We start from the raw sequence: 13,744 nt of genomic DNA, 5'->3' as shown, positions 1-13,744 counted from the left end.
CCCAGGCAAGAATACTGGAGTGGGTTGCCATTTCCTTCTCCAGAGGATCTTCCCAAACCAGGGATCGAATATACATCTCCTGCACTGGCAAACAGATTTTTTACCCCTGAGCCACCAGGGAAGCCCTCAGCCCTTGAAGTTAGGACTTCAAAACCTGTCATTCTGCCCAATACCTTGAGTGAAACCTTATGAAAGACCCTAAGCCAAACTCAACCAGCTAAGACATTCCAAGATTTCTAACATACACACACAAACCGATGACATAACAAATATTTATTGTTGTAAGAAGCCAAATTTTGCTTACTTTGTTATGTAACCATAAATAGCAAATATACATTTTCACATAAGTGCAGTGCTTCTGTAATAAAAATTTTAAATGTTAGAATAGTGTTGCAACTAGGTAACAAGTAGAGGTGAACAAACCATAAGAATTTGTGGAGACTTGCTAGTGAGGTCTCAAAATACCATGAATATGCTATTCATAGAATTTTTATTTTGTGAAAGCTAGGGGTGAGGACTTAAAAGAAAGTGAGGAAAATATTATTAGAAACTGGTATAAAGAGAATCTTTGCTATGTAGTGACAAAAAATGTAGACAAACAGTGACATGTGGAAATGTAGAAAATACACCTAATGAACTGGGTGGTCTAACTAGTGAGATTTCAACTACAGTATGGGAAATGCAAGCTAATTTTCTTTTTTCTCCCTCTTTAGAATAAATGCAATAAAGAAAAGATTAGATAAAAAATGAGACAGGTGGGGCAAGTGGCTGTTAAATGAAATCTAGGACTTCAAACAAGTCTTAGCTCCAAGATCTGTGCCTTAGTTAGAAGTCCAGGTTGCATGCACGGTACTGGATGCTTGGGGCTGGTGCACTGGGACGACCCAGAGGGAGGGTAGGGGAGGGAGGTGGGAGGAGGGTTCACGATGGGGAACGTGGGTATACCTTTGGCGGATTCAGTTCGATATTTGGCAAAACTAATACAATATTGTAAAGTTTAAAAATAAAATAAAATAAAAAGAAGTCAAACAATGGGAATATTAAATGGGCTTCCAAGCAAAGATCACATGCAGGGAACTCTGGGGGAAGGTATATATAAAGATGAAGCAAAAGGGAGCCTGTAAGATCTCAGAAATATCAGAGTATGCCGCAGACCAAAGACCTTTCTTAAAAGCACATCTCACAAATCCTTTCAATCAAACAGGTTTGAGGTTTAAAAAGATTTCAGGGGTCTACTATCACTGTTTCAGCTGAAAACTGAGAAAGAAAGGGGCTTATCGCAGAGAGACTTTTAGGAATGGCTTTTGTCTAATGGAGTATCCATCAAGAGATGGACAGGAGACCTATAATATTTTTAAAAGAACTGTATCAGCAGAAACACTGCCAGCTTAGAATGAAAGGACTAAAGACAGAGTAAATGAAAAGAGGCATTGGAAAGCAGAACTTGGACAACTCAGAACACTAATGAGGTGGAAGTTTGTGTTCTCTTTCATGAAGAAGGAAATATGACTCAAGATAAAGCCAAAATGGAGCCACACTTCATGGAGAGTAATTTCTGGGTAGGGATAGGACAGAGTCCCAACCAAGAAATTTCCAACTTTCTTCTGGATGGATTTAAGGACTTTTAGATAGCAAAGAATCCTGTGTATCCTCTATTTTTCTTTCATTAGAAATATCTATGGTGGCTGTCCTATGCCTGGCTCACATTTGTATGTTGATTATGCAAAAACAATGAGCTATCTCTTTAGTTTACAGGTCTGCAAATGCAAATGAACAGTACTGAAAAAGTTTTCCAGTAGAAGTATGCCTAAGGAACACTATGCATACTTGAACCTGTAATTCATGTAACGAGATTTCAGATTATGAGCTGATGCAGTAATGAAATGAGGCTTGTGGGGGCCTTGGGAAATGATGAATATGTGTTGAATGTGTGAAGGCCATAAATCATTTGAGGCCATAGGACAAAGTGTGATAAATAACCCCTAAGATCTGCAAATCCTGGTATTTGATATTCCAACCCTTATTGTAGCAGAAATGATCTACATGACCAATACAACAAGGCCAAAATTACTGGGATGTCACTTCTGAGATCAGGTTATACAAAACTGTTTTCTATTTTGGCCTTTCTCTCATTCACTTGCTCACTCATTTGTGTGTGCACACACACCCACCTTTCTATCATTTGTTCATGGAAAAGCCAGTTTGTATGTAGTTCATATGGTGAAGAACTTAACCTTCTTAAACAGCCTTATTAGAACTAGATTCCTGAGTCTCAATCAAAAGTCTTCATATATTGAAACTATAGCCAACACCAAGCCTGGAACCTCATGAGACAACATGAGTCAAAACCATTTGGCTAAGCCACTCCAGGATTCCTAATTCACAGAAACTGGGAGATAACAGATGGTGTACCTTCCAGCCACTAAGGTTCAGGGTAATTTGTTATACAGCAATAAACAACTACAATAGTTTCTAATAGTTGATTAAGATTTAGGGTATCCACAAATAGAATGACTTGGATTACCAGATGCAGTAATAGTGCTTGAAAGTAATTCTTTTGCATAGGATTTGTCTAAAGTTAGTCAAATCAGAAGAGGCTTCTGGGTTGAGGACAAATTATAGAAAAGGACCTTGCAACTTTTATGACCTAGGTTATTGTCCAATTGATGGGTCATTGGATCTTTATTATTTTAATTAAATAGGTTCACTTTAATGGCATAAAATGCATTGATTTGGGCTATTCTCCTTAGAGTCTTGCTGGAAAGTAGCAGTTTCCACTTTCTCAGAATACCCATTGCTCTGCTTAGTTTCTTTCTCTTGGATTGATTTCTGTTTTCCTCTTTGGTCTTCCTTCTACGTGACTTTTTTCATGCTTCTGAGTAATGTTATGCAGATGACACTCCACCCTTGAAGAGTGTTTAACCAGCAGGCATAACTACTCTGTAGTTGATAAATTTAGAAAGGGACCTTGCTCATTCAAAATGTCTACTAATTTGCTACATTGCTGCTTATAAATCTGCATTCTTAGCTTCAATACATTTCAATTCAAATACCATCATTCTGACCACTTTTTTTTCTCATTCCTGTGTTTATTCATTTATTTAAAAAAATCAGTGTTTACTATATATTTAAAAAAGGTGAATAGGAAAGGAGGAAACAAGGGAAGGAGAGAAAGGAATGGAGGGGAGAAGGAAGAAAGAAAAAAAAGAAAGAAAACAGATGCTCTCAAACATCCTACAATCCAGCAGAAGGACATGAAAACAAATAAGTGCACTAAAATGTTATAGGTGTTCATACAGTAGCAAATATTTCAAAATAATGTGAATACTTTTCTATATGGAGATTCTCTTCTAGAAAAAATTTGTCTGGTTAAATGTCCTTTTTTTTATTTTTTCTAAATTATTTGGTAATAACTGTGCTCCTAAACTTATTTTATTTATTTGACCTGGTGTATTTGAGATGTGGATAATTAGATATTTGGATTATAAAGCCCATGTTATCATCCCTTCTCTCAGCTCTGAGATTAAAAACAAAAACAACAAGCAAACAAACAAATGAACAACAACAAAAAGTTTCAGAAAATGTCTAATTCCATTAAGCTGACTTTTAGAACATTCCTGAAATGTATCTTTGGCTCACAATTTTTGTTTGTAAAGTTTCTGGATATTAAAAATATATGTATAAGTCAGGTAAAACAAGTAAGAAATAGAAATCTAAATGTCTAAAGAATAATACCAAGTAGCGGAAAGGAAGTTAGCATCTTTTAACTATTTATGTATACTAGGTATTATGTTATTTATGAAAAATAAGTATATGTCCATACATTTTACAGAAACTCTTTGGAGAAAAATATGTTATAGAATTAATATATATTTTTTTAATTTTAGAATACATGTACATTCATTTCTCTTTTCACTACAAAACATTTCAACAAGTTATGATAATTCCCATTAGACAGGATTGGAAAACATGACTATTAACTTCACACAAGTTTTAATCTATTTTATAGATGAGGAAACTGAGGTTTAAAAATACAAATTACCCAGACTGACAATTATTGGTCAGATATAAATGCCCAAAATCACTACATTAATACTTAGTAGGAAATATTCAATGCAATAAAGATTTATCCAGTGGAGATTCAAACTCATGCCTGCCATATTTCATAGGCTACATTTTTCCACTACCCCAGGATATACCAATTTTTACAAAATACTCTCTCCATAAGACTTGATATTGAAAATGTCATACAGCATATTGCCGCTTACTAAAATAATGTAGAGCACAATGATTATTTATCCAAAAATATTTGCTTTTAATTTAGGAATTGTATCTTTCAACTTTTTGTCCCACAAGATGTATATAAATAGGAGTGAGACACTGATGCAAATTTCACCTGCTCAATTATGCTTAAATAATATAAGCAGCAAGAGGATACAAAAAAAGGACTTTATAAGTTAACTAATATGTTTTAATGAAAGTCCTAAGAAAATACTAACTCCAGAGGGGAGGAAGTTGCTCTCCTAAGATGTGAGCTATCCATAAGATGCTGCTTTATAAGAGAACTATCATGTAGCAATTAAATGGCATTAAAAACTGAAATTTATAATCCTTAGCAGGTTTTCAAAAAAGGTCTGAATTTATTTGCCCATTGTGATTTGCTTTAATTACTGAATCCAACCTCATTCCAAAAAGTCCTTCCATATAGTATAATTTTTATAATGAATAAAATTCACAAGAATTACTGAATCATCAAGTACTTTTCTTTACTTATGATGAAGTCATTTGAAATGTTCTAATACCCAGCAGTCACCTTCCTGAAACATTTTAGGGGAGGGGGGAACTCTTCCCAAATATAAAGGTTTGAGAAAGTAACTTGATGTAATAGGAGCTTGACTTCTTGGCTCCTGATTTTAATACTGTTTTCCTTTATTATATGCTAAGATGGCTTCATACAATATAATTAGTGGTTTTAGTCACACACTTGTTTCAGATTAAAGGGCAAACAAAATGAAATGCTTGGAACAAGTATATGTTTTAAACTAATAAAGTTACTTTATCCTCCTCTTTAACTAAAGAAGCTCAATGCAAAACTAAAGTAAATAAACTAGCAATTATTATCCAATTATCCACAAATATGTGTATGATTTAGCTCTATTTGTAAGAATGCCAACAATGAAAAAGTTGAGAATTTCACAATTATCTGACAAAGCCCCCATTCTCTCTTCATTCCTCCTCCTCTCAGATTTCAAAAGATCAAATTAGCACTACTGAATAAATTATCTTAATACTATACTACTGCTTCTAAGGAAGAAATTTTGTGTTACCATTTAAGCACAAAATTTGTTTTCACCATCTAAACAGTAGAGAGGGATCTAAGGAGATCAAAAGGAATATAACATGCAACTTGTGCTTATCACTGTATAGTTTGACTTTTTCAGAGCTAAACCCTACAGAAAGTGATGACTTCTGCAAGGCTCAGTTGAGATAGCAGTCCTGGCAAACACCTTGGTTTCATCCTGGTGAGACCCTGGATAAGAATCCAGCTAATTTTTACTGAGATTACCCACTCATAGAAACCATGAGATAATAAATTTGTTTTGTTTAATACTGTTGCATGCTGAGTTGCTTCAGTCATGTCTGACTCTTTGTGATCCCATGGACTGTAGCCTGCTGGGTTTCTCTGTCCATAGAATTTTCCAGCCCAGAATACTGGAGTGGGTTACCGTTTCCTTCTCCAGGGGATCTTTCCAACCCAGGGATCAAAGCACATCTGTCTCCTGCATTGGCAGGCTGGTTCTTTACTTCTAGCACCACTTTGCCACCTGGTAGACCTGTGGCAATTTGTTTTACAACAATAGATAAATACAATTTACCATGTTCATTCATTAGAAGATTCAGGATTATAAAGATGTTAATTCTCATTAGTTTAGATAGATAGACACATATACAGTCATTTATGACAAAGTTGACCTTGAAATGAAGTGGGAAAATGACTGTTTCAGTAATTTTAAGAAGTCTATAGGATATCCATGTGGGAAAAATGTTTCTTGACCTTTATCTCACAACATAGTCAGAAGTCAATTTCAGGTGGCTTGTTCATTTAAAAGTAAAATAAAATAAAATAAAGCCCCATGCAATATCATGACCTTGAGGCCTGGCAATTATTTCTTAAACAGGATAAAAAGTCACTAACCATAAAGGAAAAGCCCAATTAATGTTTGGCTTTTATTAAAATAAAAATAACATAACTCAAATAAGCCATTAAGTGAAAAGCATGCCGCAGAATGGAAGAGGATATTCACAATACATTTATCTGACAAATTAGCATCTAGAATGTATAAGAATCTTATAAATCAATTTTAAAAAATCAAGACTCACTAAAAATATAGTTAAGTGTCTTAAATAGGTACTTCACAAAACAGGAATTTCAAACGATCAATAAACATATGAAAGGTTTTCAATGTTCATATCAATCAAAAAATGCATATTAAAATGCAATACCATTACACATCAACCAGAATGGCTAAAATAAAAAGACTAATACTATCAAATGTTGGCTAAATGAGGAACAATTTAAAAACCAACTCTTAAACGTTTCTGGTATATATCAGATCAGATCAGATCAGTCGCTCAGTCATGTCCGACTCTTTGCGACCCCATGAATCACAGCACGCCAGGGCTCCCTGTCCATCACCAACTCCCGGAGTTCACTCAGACTCACATCCATCGAGTCAGTGATGCCATCCAGCCATCTCATCTTCTGTCGTCCCCTTCTCCTGCCCCCAATCCCTCCCAGCATCAGAGTCTTTTCCAATGAGTCAACTCTTCGCATGAGGTGGCCAAAGTACTGGAGTTTCAGCTTTAGCATCATTCCTTCCAAAGAACACCCAGGGCTGATCTCCTTCAGAATGGACTGGTTGAATGTCCTTACAGTCCAAGGGACTCTGAAAAGTCTTCTCCAACACCACAGTTCAAAAGCATCCATTCTTCGGTATATATAAATTTGATTAAAAAGAACTTTAGAAACTGGCAACATTTTTTAAAACTGAATGCATCATATATGATGACCTAGGACACTCCTTGGTAAGTATCCATTGGAAATGTATTCATATGTGTGATAAAAGATATGTACAAAGAATGTTCACAACAGTACTACTGCTAATTGCCAAATGAAATGATTTTTTTTCATCAATGGAAATGAATGAACCTTGCTAAACAAAATGTCATAGTTGAATCTCACAAATCATTTTGAGTAAAATAACCCTGATAGAAATGTGGACATACTTGCTTTTATTTACATAAATTGAAAAAATAACAGACAATAGTAATTTATGATTGTTGTCTTAGACTGTTTGTTTCCTTTCAAAATCCATATATTGAAACTCTCCCCAGCGTGACAGATTTAGGAGGTGGGCTTTTGGAGTTCATTGGTATTAGATGAGGTCATGGAGATTGCCGTCATGAATGAGATTAGCACCCTTAGAGGAGTCACAAGAGAACTTGCCACTCTCTACTCTCAATCATGTGAGGATACAATGAGAATACAGCAGTCTGTAAACCAGAAGAGGGTTCTCACCAGAACTCAACTATGCAGGCACCCTCATCTCAGTGTTAACAGCCTCCAGAACTGTAAGAAATACATTTCTGTTGTTTACAAACCACCCAGTCTATAGAACTTTGTTATAGCAGCCTGAGTGGACTAGGATAGTGGTAGATAATAATGGTTACTTTTCAGAAGGTTAATGCCTGGATAGGCACACAGGGCATGCTTCCAGCATATTGATAACATTCCATTTCTTGATTACATGGTTTTTTCACTTTGCAAAAAGTTATGAAGCTGTATATTTCTGATTTTGTACTTTTCTACATGTATGTTACACTTCAGTAAAATATTTATCAAATAATAATCCAAAGAAACATGATTGTTATAAATAAGTTATGGTTCTTCAACGTGACTTCATCTCCCCTTATTAAGTAGCAGGATTTCCTTGTCCAGGGCCCCCATAGAGTTATACGTATGCACACACATTGGCGCCCCACTCCAGTACTCTTGCCTGGAAAATCCCATGGACAGAGGAGCCTGGTAGGCTGCAGTCCATGGGGTCGCTAAGCGTCGGGCATGACTAAGCGACTTCACTTTGACTTTTCACTTTCATGCACTGGAGAAGGAAATGGCAACCCACTCCAGTGTTCTTGCCTGGAGAATCCCAGGGACGGTGGAGCCTGGTGGGCTGCCGTCCATTGGGTCGCACAGAGTCGGACACGACTGAAGCAACTTAGCAGCAGCCGCAGCACACATACCTGACAAATAATGTTACAGTGAAGATACACTTGTGAAGGATAACATATGAACATTAATCTTAAAGATCACTATTGTTATATACCCTACATATTCAATGTACTATCTGTAGTTTCTTTGCTGTAAAATATCTAATCTTTATACAATTGTGTTAAGAGTATTTGAAACCGACCTAAGCAAAATGGGAAACCTATCTATTGATCATATCCTTGAGGCTGGTAAAAATTATCATGAGAATAACTTGTTATTTTGCAATGTGTGATAATTGGCATCTAAAATGTCCCCCAGTGACCTCTACTTCCTAGTATTTACAAGTATGTGTATTCCCTTTCTCTTGAGTATAGGCTGTATCTAGTGACTTGTTTGTCATGAATAGAATACTGCTATAATGAGATGTCACGTTCAAGATTCGCGTATAAAAGACTGCCTTTTGTTTCCCTCATATGTGCTCTCTCACCTTATCATTTGGTTCATTCTGATGAAGCCATCTGCCATGTTGCAAGCTGCTTTTTGGAGATGCACACATGATAAGGAACTGAAGGTGGACCCTTTAACAACCAGCCTAACAAACTGAGAGGTAGTGAATCCTGCCCAAAATCATGTGAGAAAGTTTGAAAGCAAATTGTTCCCTCTGTGAGACTTCAGATAGACTGCAGCTCCAGGTAACAACCTGAGTCTTGGGACAGATCGTCAACCAGAGAACAAACCCAGGCTATGACAGATTCCTGACCTATAGAAAATAAGAGATGATAAATATTGCTGCATAAGCCACTAAATTTGATGGTAATTTGTTGCACAGCAAGAGATAAATAGGCAATGTACCAAAGTATACATTTTTTTATTCTTTTCTTTATAATTTTTATTTCTAATTTAAAAATTTTAAGATAATTCTATATATGATTATGTATAATTATATATTTTGATTATATATAATGAAATATAATTGTATTATATAATATATACTTCTATATATTATATTCATGATAATAATTTTATTTCTTTTTATTAAAAATAACCACATATAATCCAGTTATATTTCAAAGCTATGTGATGCCTTCTCTCATCAGTTTAACACCCAAAGACTAGTCAACTATTTGTAAGTATATTTAAACTAATTTTTTTAGATAGGTATAAGTAGATTGGACACACATCTTGTTAAACCAGAAACAAAGAAACAAATCCACAGAAACATATCCAGCTGGTTGTGATAAAAATGAACAAGGAAACCAATCTGGCAATATGTAGGGCCAGACTTAGTAAGGATTTAAGATTATATGTTATTTTACTGGCCACTTATCATCATCTGTTAGCTCCATACTTCTCTCCCACAGCTAAATAAATTAACTATCTGCCCTATTTTTTACAGGCTTATTTAATTTAGAATACTTTTTTACATTGTCTATTTACTCACCCTAGTACATTTTATATACCTATTTCCCAGTTCTGGTTTTGGAAAATATAGTCACTTCAATTAAGGAAAGGTCAAATGAAATTTTAATTTCTCCTCTTGAATTGTTTGTAGTCTCATTTGTTAAAACAAACAAACAAACAAACAAAAAAACTACAGTTGTCCCCTCCAAAATAAGAGGGGACTCACAGTGGATGCCTGAAACCCAGATAGTACAAAAGCCTATGCTGTTTTTTCCTACACATACTGATAGGTGGACAGCATGTACAGTGTAGATATGCTGGAGAAAGTCATGTCTCAGGCCAGGTGAAGTGGAACAATGTGGGATTTCATCTCTACTCAGAAAGCACATGATTTGAGATTTATAAATTGCTTATTCCTGAAATTTTTCACTCAATATTTTTGTACCACAATTGACCATGAATAACTGAAACCACAGAAAGCAAAACTTTGGATAAGGGTGTACTACTGTGCATGGGTATCTCCGTGTATCTTCCAATTACAGAAAATTATGAATAGAAAAATAAACAAATAAAATGAAGCACAGAAAAGTTCAAACTTAGAGATGTAGTCAGAACAAGATTTTTTTTTTTTTTTATAATCCAATCTGACTTCTTAATTTATACTGTTTTCCCCTAGTTAAGTAACTCTTACTGGATTAGGCTAATACCAAAATAAACTATAACCATATATCAAGTGTATAAATTCATAGGAAAGCTATGCCTATAACTAGATATGTATCAATAAATCTAGACAGATATAACATATTTGAATCTACTGTAATTAAATATTTAGCAATATTTAATCTTTAAGATATTTTTACAGGGTTGAGAAAGGATGCATAATTTCTTTTTCAGAGGAAATTTCACTTGCTATTCTTTTTTTTTTTTAAGCTTTTTTAAAAAAATATAAACCATTTTTAAAGTCTTTATTGAATCTGTTAAAATACTATTTCTGTTTCATGTTTTGGTTTTTTGGCCACAAGGGGTATGGGAATCTAACTCCCAGACCAGGGATTGAACCTGTACCTCTTGCACTAGAGGCAAAATGTAAACCATTGGACCACCATGGACGTCCTCCACCTGCTAGTCTTTGAAAAATATACAGTTTGAGAACCTAAAATCAGAATCATGCATAACTTTCAGTAAGAATGTAAAATTAACAAGAGTTTAGTTTTTTTTTTCCTGAAATTATTTCCCCATCCTCACCTACCCTATGATAGGTAATCCAATTTTCAAACAAAAAGCACATAGTACATAACAAAGAAAACTGTTTTCCCAGGTTCAACTTTCTAGCATACTTGTGTTCATTTAGAATTTGTTCGGTTGTTAATGTTAAAAGTTTATTTTGTCATGCACATATTACATACAGTTGATAAAAACCTCAAATATCAAAGATTTCCACAATTATCAAAATAGGAAAGAGGTTTTATTTTGAATATTTAACAAATGAACATGTCTATATAGACTCAGGCAATCTTCCTCTCTTTCACCAATAGAAGAGTAAGTTACAAGGCTAGCAAAGACTTGTGCCTGCCCAAGTTTCATATAGCATTCTGTGGTTTGCTACCAGAAATTTAAGGGAATTATTGTATTTTGCAAGAATAGAAACATAATTGTTAATCAAGCAATGACAAATGTGACATAGTTCCCATCATATTTTGTTAGACTATGTTCTCTGTACTAAGTTACTTCAGTCATGTCCAAGTCTTTGTGACACTATGGACTATATACTCTCTGGGTGGAATGCTAACTATTGAACGCATGTTGTACCTTTTTTTTTTTTTCCTTGCAATTTGAAGGCATGATTAGCCTCATAATCAACCATTATTTGTAACTTTCTCAAAATACCATTTTCTTGAGGTCAGTACTGTAGCTTCAATTTTTTTAAAGGGTATATTTGTAATATTGCAATTGCAACAATGACCAATTCAGATTGCAGTCCAGCAGTTGCTATCTAAAACATTTTTCTGGATGTGAAGAATTCATATTTTACATCACCGAGGGAAACACTGTTCAAGAACACTGATAGGATGGTTTCTGTCACTTATGCTCTAGTTTGAGTGACTTTGCAACATAAGAGGGGCCTGCAAAGGTGTTTGCTAGTCTATGTAGCTAGCCAAAGAAGGATTACATTCATTTTATGTCTGAGATACAATGCTAAAATAGTGTGACATGGCTGGTTTAGAAAACAGCAATAAACAAGGTTTTGGGTGGGGAGGCTTCAACTGGAGGTGAAAAACAGAGGTTAGAGAACAATATGTATAACCTGACCCCATTTTGGAAAACTAATAAATTTATAGAGAGATATATTTGCATACATCTACATAAAAATGTTTGAAAGAACATGTATTAGTTATCTGTGGGTAGTACAACAACTGATGATTTTGTTCTTTTTCTCTATTATTTCTAATGTTTCTATTATAAATATGTTTTGTGCTGTGTTAAGTGGCTCAGTCATGCCCAGCTCTCTGTGACTCCAGGCCCTTTGCCAGGCTCCTCTGTCCATGAGATTCTCCAGATAAGAATACTGGAGTGGATTGCCATTTCTTTCTCCAAGGGATCTTCCCGACTCAGGGATCAAACCTGGGTCTCCTGCATTGCAGGTGGAATCTTTACCACTGTGCCACCAGGGAAGCCCAAAATGCAATACTTTTTAAAATCTGTGTAATTAAGAAATTGTTTAAGTAACCACAAAATAAGCATGATTTTTTTCCAATGTGAAAACTATTGTATTAGGTGTTAGCATTACACTGGTGAGTATGATAAATATGGTGCCTATTCAGGAAGAGCTTTTATTTTGATAGAGATCATAGAGAATCAACAAAGAAGTTCTAATAACAAATAGTAAATGCAGTGATAAGTTAGACACAGGGTTTTATGAAAGCTTATATTAAAGGTGTCTAACATAATCCAAGAGCTAATCCATGGCAAAAGAAATAATTGTAATTTACATGAAATTCTTAAAAAGATGTCATTTTTTATCATATTTTACTTTTTCTAAAATATAAAGCACACTCATATTGTTTTAAATTTTTATTCACTTAACCCTGGAGGTGAAAAAACTAAGGTACTATTTGCCCCATCCACAGCCTCCCAACTCTGCGGTATTTTTCCATTAAAATCAATGGGTGGACTATTCATATTTGAAAAAGCCTAATCCTATCATTGAACTTCCCTGGTGGCTCAGACGATAAAGCGTCTGCCTACAATGTGGGAGACCCTGGTTCAATCCCTGGGTTGGGAAGATTGCCTGGAGAAGGAAATGGCACTCCAGTATTCTTGCCTGGAAAATCCCATGGATGGAGGAGCCTGTAGCCTTACAGTCCATGGGGTCGCTAAGAGTTGGACATGACTGAGCAACTTCACTTTCACTTTCAATCCTATCATTGCTCTTCGATAGTGTTTTTTGGGTTCAGAAACCAAGTTGAGAAAACCTGATAGATTAGGAACATTCAATAACAATATCATCAACAACAGAACTTCGCCATCATCTAGAAAGAAAATGAGGCAATTATATCACCAGGAGCATTCTACAATTTACTCAAAAATACTCTTTGAGGTGAATATGTTCCACACTTGCTTTTCATCAGTCATTTTAAGTATTTCCTTTACGAGCTTCAGGTGGTATTGATCGTGGTTTCCTTACATTTTTGTTCACATTCTCTTTATCTGTGTACACATTTTGGGACAAGACATGATGTTGTAATATATACTGCTAAACATTTGTTTCCATGTTAAGTTTGGTAGTTTTTCTTGACACAAAATCATGTTTATTACCTTTTCCCATTATGCTCAGTTTAAATTCCTCTGCCTGCTATTCTAAGAAAACAGGCTATAAATATTAAAGCAGGGACAATAGTGTGACTAATTTAACATATACATAAACACACGTATCCACGTACATATTATTCTGACAACTATATTCCCTAGGCATGTGCATGCTCAGTCACTTCAATCATGTCTGACTCTTTGCTACCTCATGGACTGTAGTCTGCCAGACTCCTCTGTCCATGGAATTCTCCAGGCAGGAAT

At 35.1% G+C, this 13,744-nt stretch overlaps 1 protein-coding gene and 1 long non-coding RNA gene across 11 annotated transcripts in view; both read right to left on the bottom strand.

Moving 5' to 3' along the window:
- Positions 1–13,744, bottom strand: part of CTNNA3 (catenin alpha 3) — a 1,912,303-nt gene that overhangs the window by 318,212 nt on the left and 1,580,347 nt on the right. The gene's annotated exons all lie outside the window — the stretch shown is intronic.
- Positions 6,208–13,744, bottom strand: part of LOC147343035 (uncharacterized) — a 42,112-nt gene continuing 34,575 nt past the window's right edge. The window contains exon 2 of the long non-coding RNA XR_015156695.1: positions 6,208–8,304. This is a non-coding gene — a long non-coding RNA (uncharacterized LOC147343035). The remainder of the gene's footprint in view (positions 8,305–13,744) is intronic.

The sequence above is a fragment of the Bos grunniens genome, chromosome 28 (genome assembly GCF_055505025.1).
Source record: "Bos grunniens cultivar Pamir isolate PY7600 chromosome 28, Bosgru_T2T1.0, whole genome shotgun sequence".
NCBI lineage: Eukaryota > Metazoa > Chordata > Mammalia > Artiodactyla > Bovidae > Bos > Bos grunniens.
Note: the sequence above shows the minus strand (reverse complement) of the source record. Positions and strands in the feature narration are given on the sequence as shown.